Below are 6,708 nucleotides of genomic sequence, written 5' to 3' on the forward strand. Positions count from 1 at the left end.
AATCCTAGCACTTTGGGAGGCCAAGGTGGGCAGATCATCTGAGATCAGGAGTTGAAGACCAGCCTGGCCAACATGGTGAAACCCCATCTCTACTAAAAATACAAAAAAATGAGCTGGGCATGCTGGCAGGCACCTGTAATCCCAACTACTCAGGAGGCTGCGGCAGGAGAATCACTTCAACCCAGGAGGCAGAGGTTGCAGCGAGCCAAGATTGTGCCTCTGCACTCTGGCCTGGGCGACAAGAGCAGAACTTTATCTCAAAAAAAAAAAGATATCTGTAGATGTGGTTAAAATTTATAATTTTACAATCATTTGACTTTAAGTAAAACAGATCACCCTCCATAATGTGGATGGGCCTGACCCAATCAGTTGAAGAACTTAAGAGCAAACAGGTTTTCTGAAAAAAAGGCTGCTCTTCCTCAATTTTCAACACAGAAGCCCAGCCTGAGTTTTCAGCCTGTGGCCCTCCCCTGAAGATTTTGGACTCAAGACTGCAACATCAGCTCTTACCTGAATTTCTGGCCAACGAGCTCTACAGATTTCAGACTTGACAATCATGTCAGCCAATTCCTTTAAACAAATATAGATAGAAACATATTTAGACATCTATCATCTCCTCATGAGTTGGTTCTGTTTCTTTAAATACCCTAATATACTATTTTGTTAATAGTAGTACACTATAAGATTTTTTAAAGTTGTACTTTATTTTTGTAATTACATAACAAAAGCCTCTTAGTTCAATACTTAATACTTGATCTGATATGGCCACCTGGGCTTCGGTTTCTGAACTATGAAAGGCATTTCAGCTCTAAAATATAATACGTTTACCAATATACCTCCCATTGTTCCAGATAAAATCTGAAATAGCTTCTCGTCTAATCTCTAAAATAAGATTTCATCAGATGTCATGAGACTGGCCAAGAGGAAAGATGAAATGATTAATACCTCTGATCTCAATGACCCCAAAGCTCCTGCGACATATAGGTTGAGGAGCATAATTTAACAATTTTATTTAGAATCACTTATGTTGGTCCCAAGATTGATTGTTTAAAATATTTTTAAATTAATTGTAAATACATTTAGCAACATAAGTAACATAAAATCCTTCTCTTTGGGGTTGGAGGGACCAAAAAACCTCAAACATTGCAGCTAATCGAATGTTTGAATTAACCCTGCTTTCATTTCCAATTCCTGATTGCTCTCCAAAGATGACCATGATTTTCCATTTAGTGTATATCTTTCTGACCCTCTTTTTCTTTTTTTTTAAACTGTTTTGATCTTTTAACATAAATTTGAATTGCATTTTATTAATAATAAATGAATCATTACATCCCACATGAAATATTTCATTATTGCGGTTCATTCCTTTGAATTGTTTCCCAATACACAGAAGCAAATACCACAATTAATTGTGTGTGTGTGTGTGTGTGTGTGTATCTGATAGAAATGATATATATATGTGTGTGTGTATGTTACCCGCGGCAAATCTGTACGAGTTTGCAGCGACCTCAATTCTTGCCTTCTCAGAAGAAAGAATTCAACTGAGGGGCATAAGACAGAAAAAGAGGACGAGTCAAGTTTTAGAGCAGGAGTGAAAGTTGATTAGAAAGCTCTAGAGCAGGAACAAAAGGAAGGAAAGTACACCTGGAAGAGGGCCAAGCGGGGGACTTGAAAGACGAGCGCATGGGTTTGACATTTTGACTTGGGGTTTTATACGTTGGCATATGTTTGGGGTCTTGCATTCCTTTGCCCCTGATTCTTCCCTTAGAGAAGAGTGGGTGGGCTGTCCACATGCACAGTGGCTACCAGCACTTGGGAGGGGAGCATGCACCAATGTGTTTACCAAAGTTGTATGCATGCTCACTTGAGGCATTCTTTTCTAACCAACCAAATGTCCCTAGAAGGTCATAAACCAGTTAAACTCTGCCATTTTGCCTCTTTTTTTTTTTTCTTGAGACAGAGTTTCACTCTTGTTGCCCAGGTTGGAGGGCAATGGTGAGATCTCAGCTCACTGCAACCTCTGCCTCCTAGGTTCAAGTGATTCTTCTGCCTCAACCTCTTGAGTAGCTGGGATTCCAGGTGCCCACTACCATGCCTGGCTCATTTTTTGTATTTTTAGTAGACACAAGGTTTCACCATGTTGGCCAGACTGGTTACGAACTCCTGACCTCAAGTGATCCACCTGCCTCAGCCTCCCGAAGTGCTGGGATTACAGGCGTGAGCCACCATGCCCGGAATGTTTTGCCTCTTAATGCACATACCTTGAGTTCACTCACCCAATTCCTGAGATCTTATCGGGAAGCTGCTGGTCACCAGTTTCAGGCTTTTTCTATCTATAGGGAGACTGATTTTACCTGGTGCTGGCTGAGACCAATTATTTTAGAGAAACTGTTAACAATCACCTGACCATCACCTGATGGTTGCCTGACATTCCTGGTGTGTGTAAAGGGGTTGGGGGGGTGGGGAAGGAGGGGTATGGGGCCCTTTCCTGCCCTGCTCATGTCTGACTACCTATTGTACTGTAACATGTATATATAAAAAAACACTGAATTTTTAAGTTTTAATAACAAACCAAATTATAAACAGTGTATCTCTATGCAGAAGAAATCTATCTGATGTTTGTTAAGGAACATATGAACTCCTGAAATCTGGGATATTGGATGAATATAGTAAGAAGAAGCACAGTTGAAAAGCAAAAAGGTGACAAACAATTCATATTTCAAAGAAAATTACCATTTAGTCTTGTGAAAGGAAAATAAATCTTCAGGCCTCAGAATCACTAAGCTAAAAAAGAAAGTCAAACTGAGAACTGCTTAGGGCAAACCTGCCTCTGATTCTATTCAAAGTCACCCCTCTGCTCACTGAGATAAATGCATTTCTGATTGCCTCATTTGGAGAGGCTAATCAGAAACTTAAAAGAATTGCAGCCATCTGCCTCTTATCTACCTATAACCTGGAAGCTCCCTCCCCATCGAGTTGTCCTGTGTTCACCTCGAGTTGTCCCACCTTTCCAGACTGAACCAATGTACATCTTACACATATTGATTGATGTCTCATGTCTCCCTAAAATGTATAAACCCAAGCTGTGCCCCTACCGCCTTGAGCATGTGTCGTCAGGACCTCCTGAGGCTGTGTCACAGGGACTTGTCCTCAACCTTGGCCAAATAAACTTTCTAAATTAACTGAGACCTGTCTCAGATTTTCAGGGTTCACATTTTGGCAACCATGAAGGGATTCTGTGTGGAGATGCCCCTGACCTTTGACAAATCTCCTATCAGTGCTTGGTACCATCATGAGCTAACTTTATGGCTCAAATAGGACAATTTGCTGAGGTCTGGGGTACCCCCTCCATTGAATTCCTGATATCCCAAAATCTGGTCGAGATCTAAAGTTTATTTCACTGTACAACTCACTTTTTTTTGGAGTTTTACCTGCTTCCAACAAGGAAGGCAATACTTCCTGTTTTCATGACAACAGAAGTCAGATAACTTCTTTATAAAGTTTGAGCTTGCTCCCTGCAGGGAAGATGAGTTTGAGGAGGTTTTTTTTTTTTTTTCTTCTGCTTCTAGGATGGTAGAAAGCAGTCTTCAGCCTGAGACCCATTTCTAGGTACGTAGCTGAATTGGGGTTTTGTCTTGGCTAAAATTTAACTACCAGCTGGTTTTAATTTCTCCTTACCATTAGAGCACTAGGTGAACATATTGTTGGGTGTTGTTGTTATTGCTTGTTCCAGTCTTTCTCCCATCAGAATTAACCGACTCTACCTGATTTAGTCAAATCCAAGTGAGAATTCCAAATTATGGGTAACAAAGCCTCTCTAATCTGGCCAAATTATCTCACAGCTGCAAAACAGAAAAAAAACAAAACAAAAAACACCAAAGAAATCATGCACTTAGTTTCTGTGTTTGCTTCCTATTTTAGAAAAAAAAAGAAATGTTGTTTCATTTACTTTTCTTCTGCACTATACCTCTTTCCACCTTTGCCAGCTGCAGTACCAAAAAATATAGAGAAGGCTTCTAATAACTTGAACCCCTTTAAAGAATTCATAACAAAGGTGCCACTCATCCCTTTTGGGGTGTTCTGTTTTCTTTGTGGAGCTTTGAGAGTCACAGGCAGATTTTTCTTAGGTCAAAAGCTCTGCTTTCCTATATTGCATGACCTGACCTCTTTGGCTCTGAGGGTACAAGAGATGACCTTGTACTGTAAGAGGATTTGACCTTGGCATGTGTAGCAGTGGAAAAGAGCTACAAAGGAGGGGTGGCTGAGCATCGTTTACAAGAAGTGATCTTGACTGGTCTTTTTCTCTCCCAGGAGGTTGTTTTTTAAGCATCCTAATTCTGGTTCAGAGATGCATTCTAAGGGGTCTTCTCTATTGCTTTTTCGCCCAAAATGAATCTCAATTCAGCTTGTCTGTGCACATTTGCATGAGGAACTGAACTGTTGTTTTCGCAGGTAAATGAGAGACTGAGTTTCTTCAGCTCCAAAAAGAAAGGGCATTTGCTCCTCCCAGCCAAAAGGCACCCCTGGGTGACCAGGGGCCTTGTGGGAGTATCTGGGGGGTTGACCCCCCACAACATGCAGTGGCCCCACAGGGAAATTCCCAACAAAAATTAATATTTAAAAAAAGCTTATCTAGGAAATGTATATAGAAGCTGAACACCTAGTGTTTTGAGCCCTCTGGAGAGAGAAACTGAGACATGTAAGAGGGCAGAAATAGCTCAGTGGTGACACACTATGTGTGCCCACAAGCAAAACACATTGGTCTACAACACAAAAAAACCTAGGCCACAGCTCAGTTCTTCCTTTTAAGAAAAAAAGTGGGAAAAAAATAATCTGGAATGAAGAGAAAACAAAAAGAATGACCCCCTTTCAAGCACTCTGTAGGTTTTATGGCAACTCTACTTGCCAGGGTTTATGTAAAATGGAAGTAATATGGTCTTTGTGCACATTTACACCAAGGAAAAAGAGCCCTGAGGTTGACCTGCAAACTATAAAGTCCCTAAGTTCTCTTTTTCTCTATTTTTCTTTTCTGCCTGCTTCAAATCTGCTGTTATTTTTCGATTAAGATAAAAACCACTGTTTGGATCCAACAGGTTCTATTTGCAAACCAGTCAATTTGTATTTATCTCATGGCTAAAGTTCTGAAGTAAAAGCTATAGAATCTTTGTGTGTGTATTTACATGTGTGTATATATATTTAAAAGACCTTTATAATTTCTGTAATTTTATGTGCAATTGGCAATTAAATCTGTTTTAATTTTTCTCTAACACACCATACTTTTTCTCTCTATACCTTATGATGTAAATTTTGCTATTTGATTTTCACCCAAGTTGTTTCCTTTAATATGCAAATTTAAGGCTATTTAACTGACAACTGCCTAGGGTAATAAAATAGTTATGAATAATTTGAAAGTCTAAAGATAAAGGTTTCTATGAATCTATATGATGTACTTCTATTGGCAAGCCTAATATGTCCACATATTTATATGTTGTGTACACAGTGTTTCACGATGGAAAATATATAAAAGAGCTCTAATTAATTGGCTTAAGAAAATAAAAGTGACTGAATCAAGTACTTTAGGAGAAAAAAGAAAAAACAAGTCAAATGCTTTTTCCAATTTAAATAAGTAAAATCTTTAATAAATAAGCTAGCTTTGAAATTATTGGTAAAGCAATATTAGAAATGTCTTAAAAATTGCCAGCATACATTTTTGTTTGCATTTATTAACCAAGCAATTTCATATTTATACCTGCCAAATACTGTAAGATATCAAAATTTGGTATAGGGGTTACAAAGCTATAAACCCACCCCAGAACAGAATGATCTTTGCTTATGTAGTCTATAATAAATAAGACATTGATATTTAAGAAAAATAGCTACATCTTGAATTTAGTAAAATTACCACAATTTCTAATCTTGTGACTTTAGGCAGTTTAGTCCACAGGTAGTAAGGTTTGTTTTGGGAAGGGTCTGTTATCATTTGTTTCAAAGCTAAACTATAAACAAAGTTCCTCACAAAGTTAGTTCAGCCTATGCCCAGGAATCAAAAAGGGCAGCTTGGAAGTTAGAAGCAAGATGGAGTCAAGTCAGATCTTTTTCACTGTCTTAGTTATAATTTTGCAATGATAATTCCATAATTTTAAATGATGACTATTGTGGTTTTCATAAATAATCTAGGTAAATGATTGAAATAAAATAATTAGGTAAATGTAATGGGATAAACATATGTAGACCAACTCATCATAATTTAGAATTTAAAGTTATGTTAAGTTAAATAACAGATATTTCATTATTTGAATTTTTTTCCAATAAAAATACATTTGTAGGAAAACATTCTTTTTAAAAAAAGTGTTCATTTTTAAAAAGTGAACACTTTTTGTCTAATTCAAAGCTTATTTACATTTTATGTATAAGACAAGGTAAAAGGAACCAGGAAATAAGAAAGATGTAAAGAAAGCTATAAAAATTAAGAGGTGGATATTTTTCAGTAAGAAAGCTTAAAGAGAAATAATTTTATATGAGAAACAATCTTGTGTGGTAAATTTAGTCCACAAATAAAATGACTGTTGTTGAAGGAAGAAGGATGTTCAGGACAAACCAGAAAGTCCAAGCATGTCATGACTGGTCTGTGTAAGTCACAATGGGATTTATTTTTAAAAAGCAAAAACTTTTTTTTTTCTTGAGATGGAGCCCACTCTGTCACCCAGG

This window comes from Callithrix jacchus, chromosome 3, assembly GCF_049354715.1.
Source record: "Callithrix jacchus isolate 240 chromosome 3, calJac240_pri, whole genome shotgun sequence".
Taxonomy (NCBI): domain Eukaryota; kingdom Metazoa; phylum Chordata; class Mammalia; order Primates; family Cebidae; genus Callithrix; species Callithrix jacchus.